This window comes from Symphalangus syndactylus, chromosome 24 (assembly GCF_028878055.3).
Source record: "Symphalangus syndactylus isolate Jambi chromosome 24, NHGRI_mSymSyn1-v2.1_pri, whole genome shotgun sequence".
Lineage (NCBI taxonomy): Eukaryota > Metazoa > Chordata > Mammalia > Primates > Hylobatidae > Symphalangus > Symphalangus syndactylus.
Genome location: NC_072446.2, coordinates 22,293,083 through 22,311,248, shown reverse-complemented (window position 1 = coordinate 22,311,248; position 18,166 = coordinate 22,293,083). Strand labels below are relative to the sequence as shown.

At 50.5% G+C, this 18,166-nt stretch overlaps 1 long non-coding RNA gene across 1 annotated transcript; it reads right to left on the bottom strand.

Moving 5' to 3' along the window:
- Window positions 1-301: 301 nt before the first annotated feature.
- LOC129474331 (uncharacterized) lies at window positions 302-4,880 on the bottom strand. The gene is made up of 3 exons (XR_008654520.2): window positions 4,640-4,880; window positions 4,420-4,483; window positions 302-479 (listed from the first exon to the last, which is right to left on the bottom strand). It is a non-coding gene; the product is annotated as an uncharacterized lncRNA (long non-coding RNA).
- Window positions 4,881-18,166: the final 13,286 nt, after the last annotated feature.

The following is an 18,166-nucleotide window of genomic DNA, read 5'->3' as shown; positions in this document are numbered from 1 at the left end:
GGGGCAGGCCTGAGGTCACACCTGGCTTCACCGCCTGCTGGCTGTGTGATGGAAGGCAAGCCGGCCAACCTCTCTGTGCCTCGGTTTTCTCATCTTCAAAACAAGGAATGAGAGGATCCCTCCTCTCACAGGGTGGTTGTGAGAATCAAGCACGATCATTCACAGAAAAGCATTTAGCACAGTGCCCGCACTTAGCAAATGCTCACTAAGCCCTGTGATTTTGACGGTTATGGAGGCTCACGCTATGGAAGGCGATGTGGGAGTCAGATCTGTCTGAGTTTTGGTTTCTGCTCTCTCCGTCTCTGTCGCTGTCACTCTCCCTGTGTCTCTTCAGCCCCGTTGTCTCTTCATATCCGCTTATTTCTCTCTGTTCCGCCACCGCGCGCTTCCTCTGTCTCGGTCTCCTTCTTCCTGTCTCTCAGGGTTTTTGTCCTCATTTCCACCTGGCCATAGGAGCTTTGCAAGCATCTATGAAAATGCTAAACATTGGGAAAAATGGAGCTAACTACAATGATAAAACTGCAAACTAAAAATTAAAAATACTAGAAAAGCAAAACTATACTATTATAAAAACTCAAAAACAGTAACAAAAAATTATGTTTTTGGTGGGTCGTGGGGCTTTTCCAGCCCATTTGGTGGGTAGTGGCTTGGAGCTGCAGGGCTGTGGGGCCCTGCTGGGGGTTGCCTCTCTTTCCTGTGTTTTTTTTTTGTTTGTTTTTTTTTTTTTTTTGAGACAGAGTCTCATTCTGTCACCCAGGCTGGAGTGCAATAGCTCAATCTCGACTCACTGCAACCTGTGACTCCCAGGTTCAAGCGATTCTCCTGCCTCAGCCTCCTGAGTAGCTGGTACTACAGGCGTGCACCACCACACCAGCTAATTTTTGTATTTTTAGTGGAGATTGGGTTGCCCCATGTTGGCCAGGCTGGTCTCGAACTCCTGACCTCAAGCGATCCGCCCGCCTTGGCCTGCCAAAGTGCTGGGATTACAGGTGTGAGCCACCACGCCTGGCCTCTTTCCTGTTTCTTTGGACCCCATGCAGCCTTGGACCTAAACAGAGCTGAGTGATTCAGTGGAGATCTGGCCTCAGCTGGTCACTGATCCCCTTCTCTGTCCTTTCCTCACTGCATGGCCCTGGGAAGGCACAGCCACTGATTTGTGTTCTTCTAACTCGTTTACTAAATGCCTACAGCACCAGGCCCTGGGACACAACACTGAACACGATAGACACAATCTCCGCCTTTTGGTGCTTATGTTCTAGGAGGGTGTGCATGTGACAGATGATATGGATATGAGTGAATAAACACGCAGAACAGTTGTATAGTGCTAAGTTGCGGTTGTGTGATAAAGGCATGGGGCTGCTTTACACTGGGGATGAGGGTGGGGATCTGGGAGGACGACTCTGGCCTGAATTTAGAGACTAGAATGATGAGAAGGAGCTGGGCCTGGGAATAGCTGGGAGAAGGACATTCCAGGCAGAGGGAACTGCAAGTGCAAAGGCCCTGAGGCAGGGACAACCTTGGGGGTCAGTCATGATTGGGAGATCTTGGAGGAGGAAAAGATCTCAGGAGAAAGACAGTCTTTCTTTGCTGAGTGTCTCAAGCAAGTTACTTGCCCTCTCTAAGCCTTAGTTTCCCCCTGTGTAAAATGGGAATGTTAAAGACACAATCCCAAGAGATGAGAGTTTTAAATCCAGTGGTGGGCCAGAATTTCTATACTGGAGGGTCTTAGGGGATGGTCGGGCTATGGGGTGATTTGTCTTGAAATTGTGGGCTTAGCAGCACTACTGTTTTTACTTGGTTTACTTGGGTGGCTTTGGGGGGTGATGATGGAGATTATTTGTGCTTGCAAGCGATGCCCCAATTTCCCCATGGCCGAGCCCCTGATTTCAGGAGTTAATAGCCTACAGCACTCGGCACGGTGCCTGGCACAGAGCAAGTAGACAGGAATGGGGAGGGCATTCCAGGTGGGAGGAAAGGCGTGGAGATGGGAATGTTTAAGGCGTGTTAGGGGAAGAGTGAGGAGACCAGCCTGGCTGGTGGGGATGGGTGAGTGAGAGGCTGGAAAGACGGGTTGAGGCCCAGGATGAGACCTCGAATGGCATGCAAAGGAGGGTGGCCACAGCCCAGAGGCAGGAGGAAGCCACTGTGAGCTCTGGAGCAGGAGAAGCCGTGGAAATAGGCTTTGTTTCTGGTTTGATTCTCAGTATTTTTAATGTTTTACTATTCAAAAAAATTTAAAGGATAAGAACAGAAGTTTCCACGCAGCTATCACTCAACTGCATGGAAACTTATGTTCTTCTGTGTTCTTTTCTTCCTTAAAAGGAAACACCCCAATATAGGGGATCCCCCCATATCCCTGCCCAGAAGGATCTCTCTTAGAAGTCACTGCAACCTGTGAGCTGAGATTGCACCACCACACTCCAGTCTGGGCGACAGGGCAAGACTCCTTCTCAAAAAAAAACAACAAAAAAAACAAAAAATAAACAACAAAAAAAACCAGTCACTGCAACCTAGATTCGATACTCATGATTTCCCTGTGTGTCTTTATCCTTCTTTTGTTGGTTTGATGAAGGTATCCACCTGGTTTGATGGAGGTGTAAATGCACACAGTAAAACACACAGATCTTTTTTTTTTTTTTTTTTTTTTTTTGAGATGGAGTCTCGCCCTGTCACCCAGTATAGAGTGCAGTGGTGCGATTTTGGCTCATTGCAAATGAGCCTCTGCTTACCAGGTTCAAGCGATTTTCCTGCCTCAGCCTCCTGAGTAGCTGGGACTACAGGCCCGTGCCACCACGCCTGGCTAATTTTTTGCATTTTTAGTAGAGACAGGGTTTCACCGTGTTAGCCAGGATGGTCTCCATCTCCTGACCTTGAAACACACAAATCTTAACTGTAGTTTAATGGTCATGGGACCACACCAGATCAAGATGTTCCTAGCCTCCAGGGGCTCCCCTCAAAGGTAACTACTGGTCTGATTCCTATCATGATAGATTGGTTTTGCCTATTCTTGAGCTTCACATAAGTGAGCCCATTCAGTCTGTGCTTTTTTGTATCAGGCACTTTCACTTAACCTCATCCAATGAGGTCTATCCAAGTTTTGTGTCTCTTTTCATGGCTGTGGAGTATTCCATTGTTTAACTAGACCACAGTATGTTGAATCACCCTACGGTCAACAGCGATGGGGGTTGTTTCCAGTTTCCACTATTTTGAATAGTGCTGCTGTGAACCCTGTCTTACACATCCGACAGTAGACATAAGCAGGCATTTCCCTTAGTCTATATCCAGGAATGGAATTGCTAGATGATGAGATATGCACGTTTGGTTTTTGTAGCTATGGTCAGTTTCCCAAAGCAGTTGTAGGACATCTTTAGACTTTTACACACACACACACACACACACACACACGTGGAATCCCTGATGGATTCGGGGAGCTGCTTAGGGTTGTGGGTGGGATTGTACAGTTGGCGTCCCTTGTAAATTTGCGTCTGCATCCTACTTTTTTCCGCCCGATGTTCTGTTCTGGAGCTCTGTCCCTGTTGGTGGAGTGGCTCGGGTGCATCTATTGGTTGTTCCTGTGGGCTTTGTCGTGGGGACAGACCACAGTGCTCTTCCTTAGGCTCCTGCTCCGGGACATTTAGCTTATTCCCAACTGGGACTCTCTTTTTGGCTTTTCATGAATATCTGTTATGTGTTGAGTGTGGCCAGCTAGGACTGGCCGAGGTGCAGGGTGGACATTGGGTCTATCGTGGTAGGAGATGGGGACGAGGGGCTGGTGGCACAGATAGTTTCAAGGGACATTTAGGGAACTTGGTTATGGTGGGGGAAGAAAGAAACAAGACAGGGGACTTGGGGGCCAGAAGCCCAGGTTTAAATCCCTGCTCCCACCTCCTAGCTGTGTGACCTTGGGCATGTGACTTTGCTGCTTGGAGCCTCAGTTTCCTCATCTGTAATTTGGGAACATCAACCCTGCCTGATAAGACGGGTGTGCGGGTTGAGTGAGCACAGACATTCAGTGGACCTGGATAGGATTTGAACCCCTTTATTAACTGATTGACCTTGGGCAAGTTGCTTCACCTGAACCTCAGTTTCCTCATCTGTAAAATGGGGATAAAGTAGTACCTGCCTCCCAGCAATTTTATGATGATGAAATGAGATTTTGGACATAAAGCACTTACTAGATGCTCAATACCTGGTAGACTCTTGTTACTAATACTATTGCGGTTGACTTCTCTGCCTTTCCCACCAGAAGGTGGGTGGCTAAACAGCAGGAATTGGTCTTTTGTCCCCACCTTCCTCCTGTGGCTCCCACACAGGACAGAGGTGAGGGTCATCTGCATCCAGGATGTAGACCTGGAGTGAGCCCTGCCTGGCTGGGAGCCTCAGTTCTCTCCTGTAACATGGGCTCATGGCAGTGCCTACCTGACCAGGTGGCTTCCCAAGGGGCACACGATCTTGTTGGGGAGAAGAGCCGGTCAGGAGGGACCTGTGGACAGGAGACATTTTCCGAGCAATGTTGTGGCTGATGCCATCTGGGGGGTCCTCCCAGAGATGGGGGGGTGTTGGGCTGAGCCCCTGAGGAAGGAAGACATGGCATGGGAGTGTGAGAAGGGAGAAGAGGAATGATTCCGGCCCTGCTGACCTCCTGAGGGGAGGTTTCAGCTGCAGGGATGCCAGAGCCCCTTGCTGCAGCGGGGACACTCAGGCCACAGCGAGAGGGAGGCTGGAGTCCTGGGTTCCCGACTTGCTGCTGATGTCCTTGTGCTGTGTGACCCTGGGTGCCGATCGCTGTTTCCCTGTGCCTTGGCCTTCGTTCATTGTGAGAATCTCAGACTTGCTCTCTCTTCTGCTGGGTTTCCCGGCCCCCGCAGACCCCCTGGCCTGGCCCCTCTGCCCTCATGGAGGCCGAGGCCAGGGCCCAGGGCCAGGGCTGCGCACCTTGACAACCCGCCCACGCCGGGCACAAAGGCCCATTGTTCGGGCCCACGTTGGCGGGGAAGCGGGCGGGGAGCAGCCGCCTTTCACCCAACCCGCTTGTGGTCGGCGGGGACTGAGGAGCGATTCACAGAGGCCCCCGCCCCCTGTCCGGGCACCCAGCCAGGACGCCTCCTGGGCAGGCACCCTTGCCAAGCTGGGCCTGTGCTACCCTGAGCTGGACCTCAGTTTCCCCAGCTGAGAAAAGGGAAGCAGAGCAGCTCTGATAGCGGGGTAGAGCTTGCTGTTTGGCCTCACTGCCCTGAGATCCACTGCTCTGTGGCTTCCCTGGGCACAGAGCAGCTGCCCCTGACATGTCGGAGGAGGCCACAGGATCTGGGGCTTTGGGGCCTGACAAGCCTGGGTTTGGATTCCTGCTGGATGATTTTGGGTGAGTCTATTCAGCTCATGAGCCTTAGTTCTCCTGCTAAGAGAGGGCTTGGAGTCCATGATCCTCAGAGGTAAAATGAGAGAAATGACACCTAGGGGCGGCACTCATTCATTCATTCCAAAAGGTGTACTGGGTGTCAACTCTGTACAGGACCAGCTATAGAATGTTCAGTGTCGTGTGCAAAATTAAACGTGAGGGTCCTTGTTCAGAATTAAGAATTTCAAGAGGTAACGGCATTAATCCAAGCTTGGGGCCCTGTGTGAAGGCATGCGTTGCAGGTCTGTGAAGCTCACTCTGCCTGTGTGCCAGCCGTTATCCCAGGCACCAGGACCAGGCACTGGGCCCCGCTAATGAGAGAGGGAAAAATTTCTGTTTTCATGGGGCTCATAACCTGGCAGGGGGACCTAGAGTCCCTGAACCTTCCCAAGGCCAGGTGCCCCAGGAGGCCTGCTCCTCCTGGGCCTGCTGACCAGGCCAGAAGGGTGAGCGGAGGCACCCAAGCTTCCTTCGAGGCTCCAATGTCAGTGACCCCCACATCTGGCTGGGCACCCACAATAATAATGGCTTACATTTGCATAAGACTCTGCCGGGGCTGATCTAGGAGCCTTTCTCGGATGAACTCAGCGTCTTCACGGCAACGCTATGAGGAAGACGAGGCAGCATGGCTCACCCCTTGTACAGATGGAGAAACTGAGGCTCAGGTTCACTGGACCATTCGGCCAGCAAATGGCAGAGGCAGGATTTGAACCCAGGCTGTCTGGTGCCAGGGTCTTCATCTCCCCATCCCATCCTCTGTGGATGGGGACAGCGGTGAGCGAGGTGGTTTGTGCTGGCAACAGAGGCCCTGCTGGGGATTGAGGCTGGGGAGGGTGCGGGTGTGCTGGTGGCCCGCCAGCTGCCACCTGGGTTGGCCCTGCTGTGTGGCCCTGAGTCACAGTGCTGTGTCCTGGGAAGCTGGCTGTGCTCTGGGCACCCGTGGGGCCTGAGTCACAGCAGAGCACACCCTACCTTCCTGCCCACCTCCCACCTGGGCCCAGGGACAGGCAGGCCCTCTGAGCAGGTTCCTAGGCAGGAAGTCACATCTCTGCCCACTGTCAGGGGCAAGAAAGAGGCACCCGTGTGTGGCTCCAGAAGCACATTCCTGCTTCCTGTCACTGAGCCCAAATCCATCCTTCCAAGCTACCCTTTGGATGGATTAGCTGGCAGGTAAAGTACTGAGCTCCCCATCACTGGGAGCATTCAAAGTAGGATAGCCTGTCAGGGGTGCTGAAAAGTGTTCCTGAATCAGGTAGGGCCTGCTGCTGGAGTATGTGAATTCCAATGCCCTAAACATGTGCTTATGTGCTAATTTTTGAGTAGCTATGGTGAGCAAATTCTACAAAATCCAAAAGTAGAAAGGGGTATGGAATGAAAGGCAAGTCCTCACTCTCTCCTTCCCCCAGCCTCTGACTCCCCCTCCTTAGAGGCAGCCACTGTTAACCTGCTATTTTGGCCAGAGTTAATTTATGTACATACAAACAAATATCCATGTTGTCCTTGCCTCCCTCCCACACTTCCACACAAATGGTAGCCAATATGCTTCTTACAGTGTTCTGCTCCTCATTTTTTTTTTTTTTAATTATTTGACAACTTATCCTGGAGACTATTCTAGATCAGCATGCAGAGCTGCCTCATTCTTCTCACCTAGCCACATGCTATTCTGCTCCCTTCCCTTTTAAAATTATAACTCATTTGATTAAAGGAATTTTCAACCCCGAATTCTACATATTGGGATCTGCACTGTCCTTTGCTCTGGTGGTGGCCTGAGAAAATTTTCAAAATTTGGCTGGAGACTATAAGCTCTTTCCACATCTGTGGGGATTTTTGTGTTCTGTTTTTAGTTGAGTAAGGTGAGGGGAGCTTTTCATTCACAGCTCTCCACGCCAGGCAGGCACTGGTAATCCACTGGTGAGCCCCACAGGCATCAGCTCATCTGCCGACAGTGTGGCCAGGCTGTGGGAGGAGTATGTGGTGGCAGGGAGCCCAGAAGAAAGGGCTTCCTGTGTTTGTTTAAGTAAGGGGTTAGTGATGGCTCCTCAGGGGAGGGACTATTTGGGCAGGGCCTTAAGGGATGCATAGGAGTTCCTATGAGGAGAAGTATGCAGATGGGCTTGCCAGACAGAGGAAACTGCATGATAAGCAAAACTACCTGGTAGATGCAGAAACTCCCATCAACATCCACTTACTGAACACCTACTAATTGCCAGGCACTGTACTACATACTTTACAAGTCATTGCTGCATTTCAACTCTTGAAAGTTGTAGGCTATTACTACTCCCATTTTATAGATAGGTTAGTTGAGGTTCAGAAAAGCCCAGTAACTTGCTCATAGCAACACAGCTACAAATATCGAAGCCTGGGTTTGAACCCAGGCAACTTCGGCTCTTGGCCATTCTACTATCCCACAAGGGTCAAAGGGATAGATGGCGAGGTCCCAAATGCTGGATCTTGACCTTTCGACCTTCCCAGCTCAGGTCCTGCCCCTGCTCAGAGGCTCTTAGTTGTTCCCCATCGCTCCAGGACTCATCGGCCTGAGCTGCCTTCTCCCTCCAGCCAGGGTGGGCACCTGGGGCAGCATCAGCCTTTCTGGGTCTGGCTGGGTGTGCTGGGTGCTGCAGGACTCCCTACCTCTCTGGCAGGAGCCACACGTGGTACTAATGGAGCCAGGGAGCAATTAGGGGGGCATATACCCTGGCCTGTCCCCACTGACCAGTTTTGGATGTAGCTGGAGATGGAACTGGCCCTCCAGCCTTTGTCCCCTGGAGGCCTACGGACTCTGTCTTCAGGGCAGTGCTGGCTGTCACTTTGGCCCAGCCCCTCTGGCTTCCTGGTTGTGAGCAGCCTCTGGACCCAGAGAACTGTTCTCCCGTGTACCCTGTTGGGCACTGGGCCTGGGGCTTTTTAAACCTCACGGATTCTGCAATGTGGGAATTCATCACTCCATTTGGCAGATGAAAAAATGGAGGTTCAGAAAGGTGAAACGACTTGTTCAAGGCCACACAACGAGGAAAGGGCAGAGCCAGGACAGGAATCCAGACCCTGAGTTTGACTCATAACCACCCTCCACTCCTGCCTCCGTGCCAGAAGATTTTCCAACCTGTCTGCTGCTTGGCAGGGGCTTAACCAACCTCCCTCTCTCTTTCTCTCTCTCTCTCCTGGTCTTCAGGAAAGAGGCAATGAGCCCACTGCTGCAGGGGATGGCGGAGCTTGGATGCTGCACCCAGGACTGAAAGGGGGACCTGTGGGCGGCCTCTGCCTCTCCCCACCCAGCGTCAAGACACAGGCCCACATTCCCTCCTGGCTTCTCCCTGAAGGGAGAGAGAATAATAGTCGGTTCAAATGTCAGGCCTGCTCCGTGCTGGTGGGGAGACTGGTTAAGCAGGTCTGCAGGAGGGATGGAGGGAGGAAATTATTAATAATTGCAAAGCAACCAGCCACACTACAGGCCTTGAGTTGTGTCTGGGTTTGTCTTTGGAGGTGTGGAGTTGGGGGTGCTGATCCTGGGGACCCAGCCCAGGGGTCGGGGCAGCCTGGGGACCAGCTGCAGCTTCCCAGAAGCCTGTGTGGGTGACGGAGATGATGGGGGCACAGAGTCAGCCACCCAACCCCCGGCAAGGTGGGACATATCCCAGCCTCCCCATCTTCCACTCACTCAGGGAAGGAAGGATCTGCCAACATCTAGGGGAGGGAGGAAAGAGCCTACTACGTACCTTCAGGAAGCTTCTTATTACGTGATGGATTTAATCCTCACAACAACCAGATGAGGTTGGCCTTGCTATTATCTCCAGTTGACAGTTGGGGAAACCGAGGCACAGAGGGTCTAAGGGTCTAATTTTACAGATTTGAATCCAGGAGGTCTGAGTGCAGCTGGATAGTCTTTTGCTGGTATCTCCCCTTTGCTGGGATGGGAGGATCCCCATTCCCTGGGAATAGCCACACCCACTCCCAGAACATCACCACGATCCCTGCTGCCTTCCCTTGGAGGACAGGAGTTGGTGTGAAGCTTCTCTGAGCCTCAGTTTCCTCATCTATGGAATAGGAACCAGAGTTCCTCCCTCCAGGGTCAGAAGGCAGCTAGCTGACAAGGGGAGCAGGTAAGGAGGTGAAGGGTCGGTTTGCTGCCTGCTGCCTCCACCTCCCTTCCAGAACCAGTCACCAGTGACAGTCCCTTCATCAAGACCCTTTCTTTCCTCCCTTCTCCAGCACCCACGGCAAGGTCTGACCAACAGCCGCAACCATAGTGGCGCTTTGCCGAGTCTTCCTTGAGCTCCCTGTGTGCCTAACGCAGTGCTGATCCCCTCCCCGGGTCTTTGGAAAATCTGCTCTGAAATGTCTTGTGAGTGATCAGTTTACACTTCAACAGGAAAATGAGATGAGTTGAATGGTGGAACTTGAGGCAGGGTTTTGGGGAATGGACAGTGGGAGTTCTGGGAGTCTAGAGCCAGCCTCTGGGCTTGGGGCTAGTAGGGCCGAGGCATGCCCAGATCGCACGCCATCAAGCCCCAGGACCAGCCGCATCTGTGGGGTACCTCCAGGGCGTCCCCCTCCTTGGCCTGCCCTGATGGGCTGATAAGACCTAGCCTCGGAGGAGGAGGCAGCTGTAATTACAGGCCTTAGTGGTGGCGGGCAGGCGAGTCATGAGGTGGGGGTGACTCAGACGATTGCTCCATGGGCAGGGTGGAGGCGGGGGCCACCCATCTGCCCCTCACCCAGCTGGCCTGAGATGGGTCTGGGCACCCAGGGAGCGGCCCAGCCAGGGTCCCATCCTTGGGCCTGTGACCCAGGCCCCTGTGCCACTTGGCATCCACGAGACTGGCATTGCACTGGACTTGGGACCGGCTGGGTTTTCCCCTTTCTTCGTCCCGGGCAATAGCTTCTGGGAAGTGGGAGTCAGCGCACAGAGGCACCAACGGGGGGATCATCAGGACTGGGCCGAGAGAGCCGCAGACTCGGGGGAGAGTACCGGGAGTCCCAGACCACGGAGAGACAGAACCTCAGCCATGTGCAGACTCTGAGAACCAGCAGATGACGGTTTCTAGAACCAAATATTTTCAGGTTCAAGGATTCAGGGACTAGTAGATTTGTAGAATTATTGATTTATAAGATCACGAAACTGGTTGCAATTGGTTCCAGAGAATTCATATATCCATTGAGTTAGAGATTTTAAAAAAATCACAGCAGCTGATGAGTTCAGGAGTAAATTACCTTGGTGTCTTCAACTTGCTCCCACATGGATCAGACAAGAAAAGCCCCCCAAAAGTAGAAATATGCATCTTTCTCATTTTACCTAGCTAGAGGGAAAGCCCGCAGACTGAAGAATTAACAACTGGTAAATTGAGGCAATCATTGTACTATCATTTGACTGTCTATGGGCTTAAAAATTGTCAAAATAAAAAGCCAGGAAATAGTAATAAAGAAAATGAAATGTGGGTCAGGCATGGTGGCTCCCGCCTGTAATTCCAGCACTTTAGGAGGCTGAGGCGGTAGGACCACGTGAGCCCAGGAGTTTGAGACCAGCCTGAGCAATATATTGAAACCTTGCTTCTATGGGAAGAAAAAAAAAAAAAGAAAAAGAAAATGAAATGTGAATATCAACCAGGACATTACAAATTATGCAACTTGGTAATCTATCTGTTATTCTCTTCATTCACTCATTGTATATTTTATTTACACACTTTTGCAGAATACCTACGTGGTCACAAGCAGAAACTGTTCTAAGGCTTTACAGATATTAACTCATTTAATTCTTATGACATTTCTAAGGGCATTATGAATAGTAACTCATTGAATTCTTACAATTCGATGAGGTAGGTGCTGTTATGATGCACATTTTACAGATAAGGAAACTGAGGCACTGAGAGGTGGAGTAATTTGCTCAAATGGTGCTCACTGTGTTATTAAGCCTCTACTGTGTACCAGGTGCTGTGCTAGACAGAGCAGTGAACAGGACAGACTTTGTCCATACCCTGGGGGAATTTGGCAGAGGAGACAGATAATAAACAAGCATGATTGTTTATAAGTTCAAAGCGGAAAATAAGCCTGCTGCTTTGATGGAAGGTGGGGGTATGGGGTCCCGGAGATTGAGAGAACAGGTGGGGCTCTTCTGAGAAGGTGGCCTTTTGCTGAGACCTGAAGGATGAGGAGAACCCTGGACTTGAGAGACATGACTGTCATTTGCCTGGGCTGTGCCCTCTGCCTGGACCGCCCTCCCGCTTCCGGCTTCTCTATGCCAACCTTGCCGTCACTGGTCCAGGTCTGGCTGGGTGGCACCTCCTCTGGAGGTGGGAGGTGAGCTGGGGGCTTCCCCAGCCCCAGAGGGAATCTGTCCTCCCCCTGGTCTTTTCTCTCCTCCTGGTTCCCAGAGCAGACCTTAAATAAGGGAAGCCTCCATGTGACTCAGCAGCACCACCTGTGCCAGGCACTGTGCTGGGATCTCACCCAACCCCGAGTGGGGAGCATAGTTTTCTCCTGGGGAGGAGATAGAGGCTCAGAGAGGTTAAGAGACTTGCCCAAGGATGCACAGCTAACAAGTGTTCAAAGGAAAATCCACACTCAGGACTACAGGCTGTCTTTTGGTGACTGGTTTACCTGCTCACCTCCCTGCCTACCCTGGGCACCTCTCGAGGGCAGGTGCTGGGTACTGGAGTCAGTTCTGTGTCCCAGCATCACCCGGCCCTGGGCCTGGCCTACATGGAATGATTTTCCCTTCACCAGGCTGAGAGCATGAGACATGAAGGACTAGGCCAGGGCCCCGGGGGCTAGCTCTACCCCAAAGGGAAGGTGGGCATGGGCCTGAGCCCCTGGGCTCCCAGACAGAACCTGTGCTGGCTCCTGCCCTCTGTCCCCCTTCTTCCCTGGCCCAAACTGGCATGGTGCCTTCCCTGGCTCTCTTAGGCTGCTCTGCCCAGGGCTGAGAGGGACGCAGGGGCCCAGACCCCTATCCCCAGCAGACAACAACCTCTGGGGCCACTGAGCAGATGGTGAAACTGAGTCTCAGCTGAGTCAAGCTTGACACAGTGGGGGTGGGGTCAGAGTCCAGGAATCTTATGGGTTCACAAGCACAGGCACAGAGGCGGGAGGCATGTGCACATGGACACGCTTGCTGTGAACACGAGGCTGATGTGAGCCAATGAGGACACACCATTGGTGCAGATGGCACTGGGAACACAGCCACCCACACATGCCCATGTGCACACGTGTGCATAAACAACCATGAGTGCCTTCCTGGTTTTAATCCCACTCTACTTCTAGTCTTGCTGAGATACCGCACTTCCCTGGGCCTCAGTGTTCAGATCTAGGAAATGGAGGCACAGATTGAAGCCTGGGTAGGCTCGAGCCTGGTTTAGCCATCCTGGCCCCTCTTCTGCATGGGGCCCGGGGACCTGCCCTGCAGGTTTGAGGAGAGAGTTCAGTGCGCTGGTCTTCCCCATGCCGCAGTGGACATTGGGAATCCCCTTGGGGCAAGTGGCCTGTGTCACTCACCACTGGGCTGGCCCTGACTCTGCTCCCCAAGCTGGTTCCTGGCGCTGACTGGCATAAGGCCAGGCTGCCTGGGTACTCAGCTCCCATGCTGGCCACAGGGGCTCCACCAGGCGGTGGGACAGAGAGGTGTCTAGAAAGTTCTGCCTTAGACAAGGTGTGCCCGTGTGCATGAGGGGCAGGCTCCGCTCAGCTCTCCTCCCCGTGACTCTCTTACTGGGGGACTTAGTAGGGTGGAAGGAGCCCAACACCAGCGTCCCCAGGCGGGATTCAAGGCCAGCTCCATGCTCTGGGGCTCTGAGGCCTGGGAGCCTTGGTCTTCTCACGTGCAAAATGAAGAGCATCAACCCACCTGCCGCAGGGACGGAACAACAGCATAGTGGCTGGCGCACAGTAGGTGCTCAACAAATGCCAGCTGTCTAGCTGCAGACTACGGTCACAGTTTCATTCATTCATCCATTCATTTTGTTATTTATTTATTTGAGACAGGGTCTTGTTCTGTCATCCAGGCTGGAGTGCAGTGGCGTGATCACGGCTCATTGCAGCCTTGACCAATCCCAATGCCTCAAGCAATCCTCCCACCCTTAGCCTCCCTAGTAGCTGGGATTACAGGCGTGTGCCAACACACCTGGCTAATTTTTCGCATACGAAATCCCTTCTCGACAAAAAATACTCCTGGGCTCAAGCGAACTCCTGGGCTCAAGCGATCCACCCTCCTTGGCCTCCCAAAGTGCTGGGATTACAGGCATGAGCCAGTATGCTTGGCCCCATCATTGATTTAACCTGTATTTATTGAGACCCTACTATGTGTCAGGCCCTGGGGGGAGTGTTGGGATCACATCACAGAACAAAGCGGACAGAATCCCTGCCTTTCCAGAGCTGACAGTCTAGTGGGAGAGATGGGCATTGAATGAGTAAACAGCATCATTTGAGATTGTGGTAAAGGAAATGAAGCAAAGAGCTGGGATGCGGGGTGACCAGCAGGACAGCCAGGGAGGGCCTCCAAGAAGCAGGCGTGACCTAAGAGAAGGGTGCTGGGGGTGGATGAGTGGTAAAGGTAAGGGCCCTGAGGTGGGAACAAGCTAGGTGGGTCAAAGAACAGTAGGGAGGTCACCGTGGCTGGAACAGGGAGAGTGAAAGGGAGAGGGCTGGAGAGAAGGGGAGGGAGTGGACCCTGCGGGGCTTCGAAGGCAGGAGTGAGGAATTTGAATTTCATTCCAAGGGTAATTATTATGAACAAAGACCAAAGTTATGAATGACTACACGACACAAAATGCAAACTCACTGTGATTCACTTCCAGCCCAGAACTTTGCATCAGGAAACTTAAAGAAAAGCACCTGCACACACAACTTCTCTGGGGCTAGTTTTGTTTATTTTGGTAGAGATGGGGTCTCACTACATTGCCCCGGCTGGTCTCGAACTCCTGGGCTCAAGCGATACTCCCACTTTAGCCTCAAGTGCTGGGATGACAGATGTGAACCACTGTGCCAGGCTACGACTTTCGTTTTAGAAAGAAATACAAAGGTAACAGGCCTTTGCCATTTGTTGAATGTAAATTCAGAGCATTACACACAAATGAGAGTTTGTTAGTTGCAAAGACAGTCACGGTCTCTGACTTCAGTGCTGGTTGTGAGAGCGAGGTGAGCTGGGGAGGGGGCATGATATCACCAGCCCTGATTTCAACAGTGCAATGCCAATTGGGGAAGGCCTGGGAGATCAGCTGGTCCACCCCACTAACTCCCAGATGAGGAAACTGAGGTCCAGACGAGGGGAAGTGAGTGGCCAAAGGTGACACTGTGAGTCAGAGGCAGATGCGAGACTTGAACCCAGGTCCCCTGACTCCTAACCCAGACTTTCTGAGAAATGAGTGTCTTGCCATGTGCTTCCCCTTTGCCCTTTCCTCTCGGACAGTGTCAGCTGTCCTTGGGGCCAGGAAGGAGACATGGGGGCCAGGGGTTTCGGGTGGACCCTACCACAGGGCTTCTCATCTGAGGCACCGCTGGGATGTTAAACCGGATGGTGCTTTGAGGTAGAGGCTGCCCTGTGTTAGGCCTTCAGGCCATTTTTCAGACAGAATCGGGACTTGGACACCAGGGCCCAGGGATGCTGCTCGAGGTGACAGAACTGGAAAAGATGAAGGGAAGAAAGGAATGTAACCCACATTGAATAATGATGCCTGACGCTTTGACTGGACAATGGCCATTGCTGGATGTTGACGTAAACAATAGGTGTCTACAGGACGAAAGAGCCAAAAAACAACTCCGGTGTGAGGGGAACGGGCCCATTGGCTCAAGACACAATTCCACCACAGAACGGGTTTCACAAAGGACCATGTCGCGTCAACTCAGCAATGAAACCACCATGGTCTGGAAACCTGAGATCAGGACCCACAGAATGACTGGCGGAATGACAGACCAAATGTGGAAGATGTTCCAACCAGGTGTGAAAAAGTCATTCTGTGAATTATGAGAGTGTGGGAAAAACACACTCACTGGAAAAAAAAATCCAGTTGTTAAGATAGATTATTTATTTTTTTGAGACAGAGTCTCACTCTGTTGCCCAGGCTGGAGTACAGTGGTGTGATCTTAGCTCACTGTAACCTCCGCCTCCTGGGTTCAAGCAATTCTCCTGCCTCAGCCTCTCGAGTAGCTGGGACTATAGGTGCAGTGCCACCACGCTGGGCTAATTTTTGTATTTTTATTAATTTTTTATTTGGAGATGGAGTCTTGCTCTGTCGTCCAGGCTGGAGTGCAGTGGCGCGATCTCAACTCACTGCAACCTCTGCCTCCCAGGTTCAAGTGGTTCTCTTGCCTCAGCCTCCCAAGTAGCTGGGATTACAGGCACAAGCCACCATGCCCAGCTAATTTTTGTATTATTAGTAGAGATGGGGTTTCACCATTTTGGCCAGGCTGGTCTTGAACTCCTGACCTCAAGTGATCCACCCGCCTCAGCCTCTCAAAGTGCTGGGATTACAGGCATGAGCCACCGTGCTCAGCCGATAGACTTTATTTTTAAGAGAAGTTTTAAATGTACAGAAAAACTGAAAAGATTGTACCTTATGACCAGTTTCTCCTATTATTCATATCTCACATTAATTTGGTAGATTTGTTACAAGTTTTTAATTTTAAGTCTTTTGAGGGAGGGTCTTCCTCTGTTGCCTTGAGCTCCTGGGCGCAAGTAATCCTCCCATTTTAGCCTCCCAAGTAGCTGAAACTACAGGCATGGGCCACCATGCTCAGCTAACTTTTGTATTTTTTTTTTTTTTTTGTAAAGACAGGATCTTGCTATGTTGTCCAGGCTGGTCTCAAATTCCTGGCTTCAAGGGATCCCAAGTGCTGGGATAACAGGCATGAGCCACTGCGCCCTACCTTTATGTTATAATTAATGCACCAACGTGGATACATTGTCACGAGCTAGAGTCCAAAGCTTATTCTGACTGCCTTAATTTTTCCCTAATGTCCTTCTTCTGTCCCCGGATTCCATCCAGGGTATCACGTGGCATTTAATTGTCATGCCCCTTTAGGCTTCTCTTGTCATAACAATTTCTCAGACTTCCCTTGTTTTTGATGACCTTGACAGTTTTGAGAAGTTCTGGTCAGGTATTTTGTAGGATGCCCCTCTATTGGAATTTGATGTTTTTTTTGTATGACCACATTAGGGTTATAGGTTTGGGGGAAGAAGATCTCAGAGGTAAAATGTCATTTTTATCACAGCATATCAAGGGTACTTACTGTTAATGTGACTTCCAACAGTTGCTGTTGACATTGATCACCTAGCCTGAGTAGTGTTTGTGAAGTTTCTCCACCATCGAGTTGCTATTTTTTCCTTTTTCCACACCGTACTCTTTGGCAAGAAGCTGCTGTGTGCAGCCTACGCCTGAGGTATGAGGAGTTATCTCCCCTCCTTTCCACTGGAGCATCTGCGTAAATTATTTGGAATTTTTGTCCGTGAGAGATTCTCCTCTTCATTCCTATCCATTTATTCAATATTTTATTTATATCAGTACAGACTCATGGATATTTACTTTATTTATACTTTGGGTTATAATCCAAGGTTGCTTTATTTATTTTCTTGCTCGAATTGTGCTAACTTTGGCCATTGGGGGCCCTTTCAATTGGCTCCTGCCCACTTCCTATCAGTGTAGTTTTCTTGAAGTCCTTTCATATTTTCTGGCACTACAAGTTGTTCCACATTCAACTTATATATTTCCTGCTGCAGTCTTAGAATCAGTCATTTCTCTAAAGAGTCCTGGTTCTTTTTATTAGAGAACAGTATTAGAAACCAAGATCTGGGTGCTGGGTGTGCTCGTGGCTGCTGGGGTATCCTTTCTTTTAGCCCTTTTCAGCTGACGGAACAAAGAAATATCTATGTGTATACTAACCTGTGTATATACACACAGTTATCAATATTTCCATGTGTAACTAGTTATATTCATGTTTAGCTAAACATGAGTTTATACTGATGTCTCCAGAATCCATTATATGTGATGAGTTTAATTAATTAATTTTTTTTTAGATATAGGGTCTTGCTTTCTTACTCAGGCTGGAGTGCAGTGGCATAATCACAGCTCACCGCAGCCTCCAACTCCTAGGCTCAAGCAATCCTCCCACCTCAGCCCCTGAATAGCTAGTACTACAGGCAAGCACCACCACATCTGGCTAATTTCAAAATATTTTTGTAGAGATGGAGTCTCACTATGTTGCCCATGCTGGTCTCTAACTCCTCGCCTCAGGTGATCCTTCTGCCTTGGCCTCCCAAAGTCCTGGGATTACAAGTGTGAGCCACTATGCCTATCCTATAATATGATTTGAAATAGTGGTGTGACACTAAATTCATAACCTTATTTATTACTACCTGAACACTTATTATCTGACAAGTACTTTCTAAGTGCTCACCACACATTATCTCCTTTGGACTGCATGACAGCTCTAGACACTGGTTCTCTGTTCATCCCCATTTTACAGATGAGGAAATGCAGACACAGATAAGCTATATATCTTGCCCAAAGTTTCTCTTCTAATAAGCGGTGAAGTAGAATTCAAACCCAGGCTCAACCGTGTCAAACGTTAAAATGTATCTATATTTTGCATTAAATAGAATTCATATACAGCTAAGAGAAAAAGGTCACCTTATGGTTGACTGGTTGACGTAGTATTATAATCACAATATTTCGCTTCGATGTTCTGATTTCCCTGGGAGCCAATGAATTTGTGTTTTAATTCTCAAAGTTTTCTGCCTGAGGCTGTGTTGTTGCGAATGGCCAGTGGATGAAAGAGCTCTTATGC